General features: G+C 34.9%; 1 protein-coding gene across 2 annotated transcripts in view; it reads left to right on the top strand.

Annotated features, from left to right (window-relative positions):
- The first annotated feature begins 13,151 nt into the window (after positions 1–13,151).
- LOC135130026 (glutaredoxin domain-containing cysteine-rich protein CG12206-like) overlaps positions 13,152–14,745 on the top strand; it is a 69,136-nt gene continuing 67,542 nt past the window's right edge. Inside the window, exon 1 of one of the 2 annotated variants that reach the window (XM_064057338.1) lies at positions 13,152–13,419. The gene's annotated coding sequence lies outside the window, so the exon portion shown is untranslated. Of the gene's footprint in view, positions 13,705–14,745 lie in introns of both variants that reach the window. The other variant, XM_064057329.1, reaches the window with a different exon arrangement.

The raw sequence follows: 14,745 nt of genomic DNA, 5'->3' as shown, positions 1-14,745 counted from the left end.
AATTTCGCCACAACACACAGATAAAATGCTAATTATTTTATTTATTGATCCTGTACAAACACAGAATGTAATAAAAACTAAAAAAAAATATAAAAAAATAAAAAGTAATTAGCCTAGCCAACTCTAAATAAGGTGGGGCTTTGTTCCTGAAAGAAGATCCTATAAATACTTAATACATAAATGGCCAGGGAAAATAAATTAAATACTGGTATGTATCTAAATATTTAGTTCGTGCTTTTTTATTGTTCATGGATTAATTTAAAAAAACGCCTTATCTGTTTCCTTAAACAAACATTTTAAGTGTTAACAGCACGTAAATCCACGTGGTTATATAAAAATGTTGGAAGTTAGTTGATACATACTTTTATGTATTTATTTTGACAACCCTGTATTGACTTTGTACCGGAGTGTAATGAATTTTTAAATAATGAACTGCTGAGTAACCTCATACCAAAATAATATGTTCATATTTCTTTCCCACTACGGAAAAAATTAATGGCGGAATATTGTATTTTTAATTAAAATTTAAAAACCAAAGTAATTCATTAATTATCCTTTATAGCAAAATCCACTGGACTCCTCGTACAAATTAAAAAAATGTATTACTTAAACAGAGAGATTTTTCCTAATTAAGAATCACCACAAAATATTAAATATTTGAACAAATATTGGTTCATTAATTACACTGTTCAACAAACACAGTACATATTATGCAAGTCATAAAAAAAACTTCATAGCGCTAATTATTGTTTTTGCGTTTTATAATGTTCAATTTATTCACATTAAATATTATTTCTCTGTTAATTACAAAAGCAAGAAAAAAAGGAAAGTAAACACGATATCGTTTAAACTCCATTCCACCTAGTTTTACCCTTCACATCCGTCACATTTCGCCAGAAATAGCAGTGCGTAAATCATCACCATGCAACAATAATTTAAAAACGTTGACTTCAGCCGAAATTTATGGATCTGTCCTGCAATACTTTTCTATTGTTTCCGAATTCAACTCGTCATATTAGCTCTTATTAACGTTTCCTTTGTTTATACAAACTTAAGTGTCGGCGCACCCACCATTTTATCCCACCGCCATGAAAAAAACGTGAAATGAAAGGAATCTTTTACCACATTGTGAGACGCTTTTAATTAACAATAATGCCGCTCGTCTCTCTGCCAGAGCAGAAACGGCAACCAGAAAACACAAAATAATGCACTTTTAATGCAAAACGTGATTACCTACAAAATTCCACAATATAACAAACATTTCTACAATCGCGCGACGCTTTCACTACTTTTTTTAATAAAACTCTATTTCTTTTGCGTTCATTGTCATTTGGAGAGTGTCCGCTTCGACGATTTCGTCCGTTTTTTGCCTTCTGCAACTGAAATCGAAGTCATATTTTCTAATCCACGTGACCGCGCTGACACGTTCCGAGCAATTCACGTGTCTGGTAATATGTTACTGTTATTAATTTTTTCCGCTTTAATGAAATATTTATTGAAATGAATTATTCAAGGCGCATTTCAACGAGATGCCGTAATGCGATGCGAAAATGGCATGCTGAAGTACTGTTAATTTGAATGTATGCCAATAAAATTCCTCTATATAAAAACTAAGGAAAGCATAACTCGATGCAATGTCAATACTTACTCTTAGATTTTTTGATGCGATGCAACGGAAAAGCTAATTGGATAAAATATTTACCCAAATGAAAAAAATTAATCAAGCGTAAAGACAATTTTTTTCATTTGTTCTTGACAAGTGACCCCGCATGACAAATCGTTTGTACTTTAAAATAGTTACAAATTTCTTCCATGTGTGGGTTCGCTTTTATTTACATTACTTGGTCTAATGATTCATACTTTTTGTAAGTAGGTATATACTATATACGAAATAAACTGTATTCAAATTGTGTATCAATGACGTCACAGTTCTGATACTTTTAATAGAAAAATTTCTTTTTTTTTTTCTCAGAATATAAAACAAAAGAAATAGTGAATTACTCGTCCGACCGTCTGTCACATTTTATTCCATACCTAATATACACACTATGTGGCTATAATATATGGTTAGTAACTGTTAATTTATGTAAAGTATGTAATGAATTTAATAATAAACTTTAAGTAGGATTTTGGAGCATGTTATTTTCTTGTGTTTTATAAGGTCGATACACTGGCTAACATGGTTTCTCTTCCACAAAAACGGCCTTGAGATTATCATACCCTTATTGTAAAACCCAGTTTTTATGATCTCATCACCCTGAATGTTTTTTTAATTGTGTGTTATCACTTATCTGTATTAATATTTTTGAAGATGATTTTAGTAATATTATGATGAATTAAAAAAGTCTACATCGTTAATACACAATTGTTATCATGTTATCAATAATACTTTGGATTTCCTGTGAATCATCGAGACGAGGTTTTTCATATCCATTAATAACATGTGTCAGGTTTGAAGTGGATGGGCAAAATAATCAGACTCTGAAATACTCCAGTTTACCATATAACATTTGCTAATAAAACAAAATGACAAAATATTGTCATCTTACATAATATTCCTAGATGAAAAGAAATTTAATTTTGGTGATCTGTATAGTTTTAACTCCTATTAGAGAGATTTAAGAAAAGAACTTCGTTATTTCTCTTAAAAAAATTTTGGCGGAGGAAGCTTATTAATGGTTTGGGGACTATTTTCTTCTACAAAAATGAATAATAGGAAACATTGGTAAATAGCTAATCATTTTTAATAACCGCAAGAAGGACGATTGGTTGTTTCAACAGGACTATGCAAAAATTGACACAAAGTCGGGCAAAAATAGAGTGGTTACAGGACCAAGAAGTGCGAGTTATAAACAGGGTGCGGACACTACGGAGTAATCCATAAGCGTGTAGGCTTTGAGCTGCAGACACCAAGGCCGTGAATTTATGTTGACAATTATTGTTCTAAAAGCTGGCTTTAAAGCTTACTGCCACCCTTGCGATAGATTTATCAGTATGGGAAAATCGAAGATGACTGACAAACCACCACAACACTAACTAAGTAAAGTAGTACCTTGAGCACGCCTGTGGTATTTATATTTTTATAGTGAAAAAACTAAAGTGATAAAATGCTTCTGCAGTGTGTCATGTAAATAATGCGAAGAACTTCGCTTAGTTACGTTGACTAATGTGTCGGTGATTCAAGAATTTACTCAGATAGGTCGGCGCCCTGGTTATGAGGTGGTCAGCCCCATCGGCCGACCTAAACCCTATCGAAAATGTTTGGCGCAATCTGGTATATTATGTTTATATATGCCACAACTGACGAATTAAAAAATGCAGTGTTAGCAGCGTGGGACAATTGTAAACTCCTCAAAACAATAACAACAAATGGTGGAAAAACGTTCTTAAATACGTAAAATTAACGTCCGTTATCAATTGTTTCGCTTTAGTCAAATGGTGCTATGCCCTACAATAAATTTATTTTTTAAATTTTTTTGGCGGTTTAAAATTCTTAATTGGTGAGTTGTATATTGTACAATGGAAGGTGCCGCATAAATTTAAGTGGTGCTGTACCTACTTATGCACCAGCGTTTATATCCATATCCCTAAACCAGTTTGAACTTTTATAATCCGGGTTGAAGCACTGGAATGTACTTGATTATGACAGGAAAATTTCTTTCTACAGAAACCGTCATGAGGAACTAACAACTTTGTTTTTTCACAGAAAGCAGTTCTTTCTACAGAAATCGTCATGAAAAAATGTTCTTTTCTCAAGAAGAAAACTTAGTATTCTGTCATGATATTTCCTCTGTATAATATGTAATAATATTCAATCATGAGCATAATTCAACCGGTTGGTAATTGATGGTTCCAAAGTCAGTTTAAAAGTTACAGAATGGGTATTAAGCTCTTCCTGTGCTGATAAACCATGCTACTTCAGTATAAAATATTCATGGACAGTTTGTTGAAATTTTACAGTTAACGTTCTTTTTCTTCACTACTGGATATGATGTACCAAGATTGTTGTTTTTCGTAAGAGTAGGACAGTAGAGACTAAATGACCGATTACGTCATAAGCAAGTGCCCTAAGTGTTTATTCTTTTTTCCAGGAGAAAATAATGTATCAAATATTCCTTTTTTGTAATCTGAAAAGGTTCTTTTCCTTTATCATCACTATGTTACTCGCAATAATAGAAAAAATTTACGAAAGTGTTAGACCGAAAAGGTGACGGTTTTTAATATATCTGAAAAAAATTGGTCTAAAGAGCTTAGACAGTACTTCCCTCGCTGTCGGAAACTTGACGACTGCATGCCTATTGTGTTTTTTTCTCATTACATTTTTGTAGTAGGAATTTAAAAAAAAATTGCGATGACGTCATCAACATTTTTGCAAGGACACGTATATCAGTTGGGATAGATGTAGTGTAATACTAAGAATAAAATTATTATATTCTCAAATTTGCGGGAAAATGAATTGGGTCGTTTTGAATATTGATTTGTAATAATCAATAAAATAACGAAACAATTTACTCACGTATACGTATCAGAGGCAACTGAAAATCGTGTATGTATAAACATTCTTAATTTAAGATGACAGGCGTAACAGCATACGTGAGAGTCAAACAGAGAAACTGTAAACAAAACGACCATCGGTTTTATTGCTTCGACTTCCGCTTATTATATAAAACATTGGGTTTTATTTTAATTCTTGACGGTGAAATTCACAATTGGTTGATTATAAACATGTCTATTTCACATTCGCGGAACCAAGTGAACGCATAAAACAAATGCAGGTCTGTAATGTTAAAGTCGATGTAAATAAGCGTGCTACCCTTATGTTTCAACCGAGTTTTTCCTTTAACAAATTTTGTGTCTACCAAATTGGGTTGGTTGGGGGTGTAATACTAATAATAAGTGTTGCCTTTAATTTAATCAATAAAATAAATTGACTTCATTAATTTTTTTGAACCACCTCTTAAGAAAATCTAAAAAATATGAATGGAATGATAAATCACAAGTACAAACTCATCATATTTTTTGCATTTTAGATAGGATTTATTCAGCAAAATTTAAGGGTGACGTCATCAATTTTTTTAGGAAGGATGAACAAATACATTTTGAACAAAAGTTTACCATGCTTATAATAACTTTAAAATATTCCCAAGATTTCAAAGCATTCGGTTTTGTAATTCCTGATTAAATCGATAAAATAAATTCACGCCTTCATTAATTTTTTTGAGTCACCCTGCATATGCAAATCCAAAAATATGAATGGAATGATAAATCACAAGTACAGACTCATCATATTTTGTACATTTTAGATACGATTTATTCGGCAAACTTTTGAGCTGACGTCATCAGTTTTTTGTAGAAGATAACCAAATATATTTTGATTAAAAATTTATTATGCTCTTTATAACCTTAAAACATCTGCAAGATTTCAAAGCATTCGGTTTTGTAGTTCCTGATTAAATCAATAAAATAAATTTACGCATTCATTAATTTTTTTGAGTCACCCTGTATATGCAAATCGAAAAAATTTGAATGGAATGATAAATCACAAGAAGAGACTCACCATATTTTGTACATTTTAGATAGGATTTATTCAGCAAAATTTTGTGGTGACGTCATAAATTTTTTAGGGGGGACGACCAAATACGTTTTGATCAAAAATTTACCATGCTTATGATAATTTTAAAATATCTTCAAGATTTCGAAGCATTCGGTTTTGTAGTTCCTGAGTAAATCAGTAAAATAAATTTACGCTTTCATTTATTTTCTTGAATCACCCTGTATATGTAAATCCAAAAAATATGAATGGAGTGATAGATCACAAGTACAGACTGATCATATTTTGTACATTTTAGATATGATTTATTCGGCAAATTTTCGAGCTGACGTCATCAAGTTTTTGGAGGGGATAAACAAATATATTTTGACTAAACATTTATTATGCTCTTTATAACCTTAAAACATCTGCAAGATGTCAGAGCATTCCGTTTTGTAGTTCCTGATTAAATCAATAAAATATATTTACGCATTCATTAATTTTTTTGAGTCACTCTGTATATGCAAATCCAAAAAATATGAATGGAGTGATAAATGACAAGTACAGGCTCATCATATTTTGTACATTTTAAATATGATTTATTCGGCAAACTTTCGAGCTGACGTCATCAAGTTTTTGGAGGGGATAAGCAAATATATTTTGACTAAACATTTATTATGCTCTTTATGACCTTAAAACATCTGCAAGATTTCAGAGCATTCGGTTTTGTAGTTCCTGATTAAATCAATAAAATATATTTACGCATTCATTAATTTTTTTGAGTCACCCTGTATATGCAAATCCAAAAAATATGAATGGGGTGATAGATCACAAGTACAGGCTCATCATATTTTGTACATTTTAGATATGATTTATTCCACAAACTTTTGAGCTGACGTCATCAAGTTTTTGGAGGGGATAAGCAAATATTTTTTGACTAAAGATTTATGATGCTCTTTATAGCCTTAAAACATCTACAACATTTCAAAGCATTCTGGTTAGCAGATTAAAAATTAAATTTCAAAATGTTGTTTTATAATTTTGATTTTTTTTCCAAAAATCTGGACGTTTCGGGTGAAAAGTCGATTCAGAGTTGTAAACTACATGTGTAGGACTATGTTATTTTATACAATTGAAAACCCATTTACTATGTACAATTTTGAAGTGACGTCATCGCATTAGTGGTGGGGATGATTAGACAAATTTTGGTTAGCGTTTTACCATCTACATGATATTCTTAATATAAGTACAAAATTTCACAACAATCGGTCGAGTACTTTCGGAGATTATCTGTCTAATAAAAATCCGGGGGCAGACGGACAGACGGACAGACGGACGGACAGACGGACGGACAGACGGACAGACAGACGGAAATGGGAGACCTATTTCTTCGTCTTCTAGGGGCCATGAAAGATCGAGAAAACGTAAAAGTAGAGAGTCGGCCGACGGACTCGATTACAATACTTCCTTTGCTTACGCTCGGGAAGTAAAAAGGGCCTGGTTTCTTCGGAACCGAAAAACCGGGATCGGTAAGCGTTACTGGCTTTTACAGGTAGAACATACGTTAAGGAACAAAAAAGCGAAAACATAGCCTCTCTTGCTCTAAGTCAAGTGGCACCTTCCAGTAATACATGTTGTTTTCACAAACGACAACTCTGGTGGAGATCAAGTGAACCCTTCATTTCCTTGTAAAAGGGTTGAGAATATTTGGTACCGACTACTCGGCTGGTGAGAGGCCCAAGGGCAGCAACAGGAAGCCGCGTTTGAGGCACATGGAGACACTTTTTGACGGACCTGGGCCAGATGTGGAGTGGTACGAAATTCTTACTACTGCTGCCGTATCCATAGAGCATTTAGGGTCCAGTCCTTCGAATTGGGTGGACTTAGGCTTTTGAAAGTTGTGAGTTAGCCTTCCGCTATGGGAGGCGAGGAGACATTTAAACTCCTTTGGAGTGCACCCATTGGATGTACTCTTTGGAGGCGCAACTTTAAGTCTTCGATGCGAATACAACAGCCTCTCACATCTGATAGGTCAACAAATCCGTCTGCATGCAGGCCATGGACACCACGAACCAACTTCGCACAAAACTACTAGATGGAAATATGAAATGTGCTCTGATGCGAAGCACTTATGTTCTCGTGAAGATCTGCCTTCGAGTTAAGGTTCAGGTAATATGATGTCTAGAGCGACTTACCTCAGCATATGGGGGTGAAGATGGAAATTTATTTCGCATCCTACGGTACAGACTGGACAGTGAGCACTGGGAAAGCGCGAAAGCCAGGAGAGCTTTGGCAAGGATTTACCAGTACCTACTTGTCCGAAGTGCTCCTTGGGCAGACAAATCTTGGGACCTCGAGGCGGACCTCCAAGCCTGTTTCGATTAGTGTAGTCGTCTAGTGTTAACCCGCGTTGGTATTGGACTCGAGGAGGTAGGGAAAAGCTTCTTGATGGTGAAAACACAGGGCTTGGCAAAACGGAACGCTAACCTGCTTGCACAGACTACTGCTAGACACTAGAAAAAGGCCTTCTTGAAACAAAATATGCAAGAAAATCATGACACTAGCTTTAAACGATTGCTTCTCATTTTTCATAAATACAACAGTACTCTAGAACCATCTAACGCGTCAGAAACTTTGTATTTTACTTCCTTTTTAAGGCAATACTCTGTAAATAAGCCAGTTACTTAGTAGTTGTCTCCAACTTGCAAATAATCGATTGTTTAAATAAGTATTTCAAAAGACAAAACACTTGTTGGAATAGTTTTCATTCTAGTATGTTATGGTAAACCCAGTAATTCAAAGTATTGAAAATTTGTAATTGATTTTTCGTTTCATACATAACGTGGTAAGAAATTGCAAAGATTTCCTCTCTTGAAATTTCTCCGTGGATAAAACCCATAGTCGTCTTTTATTTCAGTTTAACATGCACTATTACGCTAGTTATTACCTACAATGCCCTACAAGTTCCAATATAATTGTATAGTGAAGCATCAATCCAGACAAAATGTACAATTATGTTTACAAAATTGAGTAAAAACTTATAAAATTTGGAGGACGTCTGCATGCAATCGAACATTTTCCAATTTAACGAGCGTAAGCTAAGGAAGTATTGTAATCGAGTCCATTCACGTTTCACGACCCCTAGAGTACGAAAAAATATGTCTCCCGTTTCCGTCTGTCCGTCTGTCTGTCTCTGTTTGTCCGGATTTTTATTAGACTCATTCTGCGTAACTAATGGACTGATTGTTGTCAATTTTTTTAGAAATATTAGAACTATAGATGGTAAAACGCTAACCAAAATTTGGCTAACTATCCCCACCAAGGTAGGATGACGGCATGTCCAAAATTTATATTGCGACGAAATTCCGGAGGGGACGGACGGTCCGGTGACGGTCCGGAATCTCGCCGATAACGTATGGGGTGGCGGCGTACTTGGGTGCCAAGCTTTGGGTCGACTAGTATCGCTGATGTCAGAAACACGTCTGGTCGACCGAGCTTATGCGGCTACCTTCACGCCGCCGGGGGTGGCGCCTTCAGTCAGGAGCGGCGGTCGGCCAGCTCCCTCTCCGGGGGAGGGAGCGCCGGGGTGCTCTAAAGCCGGAGACACGGAATTCAGGTGGTGAGCCTCCCCGAAAACAAGAGAATAAGAAATAAAACGGCAAGGATATTTTATAACAAAAATAGGATTTATTCCCTGCCACCAGATATACGGTCTAAAATAATTATCTCACGGCTAAGTCTTAATTAACTACAAGTTTAAACAAACAAAAAGAATTAAATGCCCGGCACGGTCGTTCCTCCTGGGCGGCGACTTCCCTCAGGCCGGGCTCCTCCTGGCTCTGGGGGCGGCGACCTTGAACCTGGAAATCGCGCGAAGACGGCACGGCGACCCGGGAGGAGAGCGCGGTGACGGTAACGACGCGTGCACGACCGTTACGACTTGTGACGGTGACAAAAAAAACGCGGTGACGGTGACACTGTTTCTCGCTCGGGGGCGGCGATTCGAAAACCGGTACTAACACGGGCAGACGACCCAAAAAGTACTTACGGTGGGTCGGAGGGTCAACTGCAGACTTCTCAAACGAAACTTCTCCACACAAAACAGCAGCCACAGACTTCCGCACTCTTTGGAGTTTCAGGTAAGAATCTCCTTCTTCCGCCGCGGCGGCGCGGCGATCGCGAATTTACCCCCGACTCTCGCGGTACGCGGCACGGTTTCCGGCCCGCGAAAATTCGCTTTGTTACAATATTAGTAAATATTATTTAAATTTTATAACACGAAATACTCCTGTCAATGTTGTTTACGAATCCGTGTTGAGTTTTTACACTCGACATCCAGATTTTTGGAAAAAAATCAAAATGTTGCAATTTAACTTTAAAACTACAAAACCGAATGCTCTGAAATCTTGCACACGTTTTAACGTTATCATGGGCATGGTAAATCCTTAATCAAAATTTTGGCGTTTATGTTTCCTTTAAAAATGATGACGTCATTTTCATTTTATAATATTTCCAAATAAATGTTCTCTAAATTTTACACAGTTACAAACTCCTGCATGTGTGATTTAAGAATCCGATCTTTGACAAAAAATTCCAAATTTTATTTTACAGTTTAAATCGAACGCTATGAAATTTTGCAAACATGTTAAGGTTATAGCAAGCATAGTAAATTATTAATCAAAATTTGTCCGTCATCATACAATGCCGAATTCCTCAAACTTAGTACTATGAGTGTCTTTGGGGTGAAAACTGAGTGTGATTAATTAATTAATAAGTCCTGTCCTATGTGCTGAGGAGACAAAATCACTCAAATTTAGTTTTCTTTTAACCGCTGATGTTTGTAATATGAACGTGCTAATAGTCGAAGTCCTTCGAAATATAAACATAAACAGTCGAAGTTAGGCATGTACTGAGAAATTCAGAACATCTACATTTTTCCCGTTGGTTGTATATTTGAAATATATTTCATATTGCCCACACTTGTGGACAATATGTTTGACATTTGGGCCCTCACGGTGCACGGGCTGCGGGAGTGTTAGTGACGCCAATGGTTTTTACTTTACAGGGGTTATCACAAAACGAAAATCACAAAATCAAATTTTATAACTTTTTAAACAAAAAATAAGGATTTAAAAATTATTCTCTAGATTTGTGGTTACTAAATGTAACATTAACGAATATGTAGATCCTTTAAACAAGCAGTTCTATAGTATACATTCGCTCGCGAAGAAAAGCAGTTGTTGTACCATTGCATTTTGCTACATCCCCACACAATTCCATCTTGCATGTCTGCAGCAGAACGTGACAAATCTTTTGGTCAACAGACCTCTCAGATTTCTTCTAACGAAAAAATGTCACTAAAAGTTCAGCAAGGTGTATTTATTTCGAGAAACGTTGTAAATAAGTGAAGCCATTTAAAACCTCCGACAGAAAAAGAAATGAACCCTTGGAATTGGTGAAGATTCGTTGCGACGGTCGATGCGCTGTACCGGCCTTCGCGTGAAGCGAGCCGATTTCTACACCAACTGTGTCAGAAATTGATGATCTTGAAATGACTGAAGCAATTGTCATCAAACATAGCTAAGAACCATTCTGATTAAACAAGCTTTCAAACAAAAAAAAAAGACGCATTGATATCGGTACATTCCTTCGGGAGCTACAGTGTCACCGACACACACAAAAAGACAAAGAGGTCAAAGTTACAATATTCCTTTTTATAGCATTCCTCTTTTTGAATCGGGGGTTTTTAATCCATATTTTACATGGATTATTAGATTAGATTTAAAAATGTAAAGAAAAACAAAATAAAAGTCGAAGAATTATTAGATCCACAAGGTTAGACAACCATCATCAGGAATTTAAACCAAACTAGAAATGTGTAAATTTTAAAAATAAAGTTGTGGTTAATTTTTTTTTAAATCATCGCAAAATTGACGACGATTGCTTAAATTTAAAGAGCCCTTTCAAAAATTGTCATTTGTAGAAGATTTAGAGTAGGCAGAAACAAATAAAATTCAATAAACGTCGTACTTCATTCCTTTCTATTCACTCATACCGCAAGGAGGAAGGGACGTGATCAAGTCATTAGATGTAGCGCATAATCAGTGTTAATCTTTAAAGATCCTAATGACACTTCAGAAGAACAAATTATATTTCAATCATTGTCGAAGGTATTTCCATAATTTTTGCATCAAAAACATTCCATACCCATCATTTCTGCTCATTTTACATGAATTGAAATTATCACATATGTTACAAAATGCAATAAACGGAATGACAGAAACCCACACTTCAATAAAAGTTGAATTAAGATCTTACCACATCATAAGTAAGGTTTAGGTAATAAAATAGATGCGGAAGAAATAAATAATTACATATTTACTTTTTAGTTTGATTTCACAAATTTGACTTTTTCGCAAACCCCATACTAAGCTCAAAAAATTAAGCAGTTTTATTACAGCATATTATCTACATTTGACAAAACACAAAACCTTTGCTTTTCAGATAGGTTTAACATATTTTTATAACTGTAAACATATTAAAGCACTGGCGGCAACCTGTATTAAATTATTTTTTTTTTATAACTCTCTAAAGAAATTATTTATCTTTCTCTGTGATGAAGTTCTAATCCCATTTGATAAACTAGGCGAATTTATTTTTTATATTTGTCTGGTTTGCTGGATGGGGTAATACATAGAACATACATTTTTGCAAATCCTATAAATTAACGTGTAATACTCAATCTTATGGATCCAATTTTTTTTGTTATACTTGTGGTCTTATTAGCCAAGATGAATGAATAAGAAACTATATCTACGTGATATTAAATGAAATGTTATCCTGTTCGTTCCAAGTGAGATTTGCTTACTCAGTTTGAAGTAATATGGTACAATGACCACAGAAAAATTTTACTTAGTTAATGTTAATAAATCAGCCTGGTAAATTATTTGTCTCATAAATAAAACCACCAACCAACTACAAGCAAACAAATGCGAATCAAAAACTTCTCCTTTCCTATCCTATAAGCATTGAAATATCAAAAAAACATCAAATCAGAAATTCATCAAAATAACCTCAACATAATCTTTTAAAACAATCCCCTTAAAAAAGACAAAAAACGCATGTTGCTTATATCATGTTGTTTTATTGCGTAGACTAATTTTCCCTACACTTACTTCATACTTGCGCAACCACTCAAAAAGGTACTATTATGATAATTCAAGAACTCAATAGGAAATCGTGTCTGCAACGGTTACACCTTTCGTATTATGATGTTATTTGAGAAATCATATAATCAAGAGATCACAACATTTCGCCCCGGATTTTATCATGCATTAAATTACTCATGCACTTCATCTCTTACAAAGTGCTCCGGTAATTCGTCTCATCCTTCAACTTCATTCATTAGCGTCGCATCTGTGAATTAACACGACTTTCTCTTGTACTCATACGTGCTTCGCCACGAAATAAATCATCATCGGCATCGCTTTCCAATCGCGATTTTCGGGTGGTACCTCCGGGGTTGCAAAAATTACACACGTAGAAGACCGGAGAGAGTACCCGCGAGATCCCAATGTCATCGAGAAAGCCACCTTCTCGGAGGAGACTGCAGCGATCGCACAAGTAGCACAGCCCGTAGTCTTGGACTGACCGCCGAGTCCGTCGTACAGTTAGTCGGTACCACTCGATGCCGTTAATTGACGTACCATCATCGGTACCGTGTGTTGGTGTTGGTGCGAAACTTAATATCTACAAGTGATTAGTTTTGGGTGGTTGCGATTAAGGAAAACGCGTCTTGCAGATGTTCCAAAGCGGTACCCGATCGGTCCAACCGTATCGTTTCCATGGATGGTACTAATTGAAACGAGTGCGACCTCACACGAAGACTTGTAAGCGATTTTGTTGTTTTGTGTAGAAAACAATAATTTTAGTGGATTGTTGACTTAACTATATCAGCATCCGGCTGCACCTCGTGGTACCTTGAAATGTTAGTGATCCTCCTAGGCTAGAAATTCAATTAAAATGTTCGCGAGTTTCACTCGAGCATAAATCAGTGGAGACAGTTTCAAATATTGTGACTTTCTTGCAGTGTATAAACTTTAAACTATACTACTGTAGGCGGAAGTACCTTTTTTCTACTAGGTGCTGGTCAGAGACAGGACATTTATAACCAGGTAACCTTCAGTGCATGTTTTAAAATGTCAAAATACTCCGACGCTAACGTAAATTTTACGTAATGTATATCACCATCACTATGTTGAATAACGTTGATTGCAATTTAGATTTGTCTTTACGGTCCGGAATTCATAAAAAGTTGTATAATACGGTTTATGAAATTTAATTATTTCCGGTTTGATGCTTTTAATTTAAAATGAAATTGTCAATAAGGCGTTTCCGCGAAACATAGAAAGGTTAGATTCACACGCTCGTAACGACGTTTGAACGAATTAGCGAAAAAAAATCTTAATAAAACCTTGGGAAATTTTCAAGTGATTAAAGCAAAATAAATATTTAAGAATTCCTTAATATGAAAATTAAATTCTTCAAGACCAGCAGAATTAATAAGTTAAATAAAAGACGCTTTCAAACATATTTTAATGGAAATTACGATAAAAATTAGAAACCAAGAAGTGGTTTTAACGTATCGTTCTTTATAAAGCTGTGATATCATATGTTAATTTTATTACATCTACTTGATGATTCCAAATCTATTTTAACTAAAGATAAGTTTGTATGTGTTATGTTATCTTTTATTACACTCACTTTCATCGTTACATCAGAAACACATTTCAGGTTACATATGTGTCTGTTCTATATAATAAAGTAAAAGTAATTTTATTATTTTTTAATTCAACAAATATAAAAAAATTAAGATAAAAAAATGTCATATTTGTCAAGAAACTGCGGGTTTAAGTTTATAACCTCGAGCGAAAATCTGGAACTCACTACGAATCTAACAGTTTTCAGATGTAATTTTAGTAATTATTAGTTACAGCAGAATTCGTAAAATTAAAAAAAAAAAAATACGGAAAATTTAATCTTCTCGTGCCGTTATACTAATTTGAAACTACACACTAAATCGCATAAATTAGAGAAATCAACAAGCGCTAATCGTTTTTATGTATTTCAAACAAATTTGCATATCGGCTTCAGATTTTAGATATAAGTATTAAAATTTTCTAATTAATTAGTTTTCGCGATTTCACTAAAAATAG

Source organism: Zophobas morio, unplaced genomic scaffold (assembly GCF_036711695.1).
Source record: "Zophobas morio isolate AGI-343-1 ecotype UQ-CSIRO unplaced genomic scaffold, CSIRO_AGI_Zmor_V1 ptg000002l, whole genome shotgun sequence".
Classification (NCBI taxonomy): domain Eukaryota; kingdom Metazoa; phylum Arthropoda; class Insecta; order Coleoptera; family Tenebrionidae; genus Zophobas; species Zophobas morio.
The sequence above is the reverse complement of the archived record's forward strand: the minus strand, read 5'-3'. Positions and strand labels throughout refer to the sequence as shown.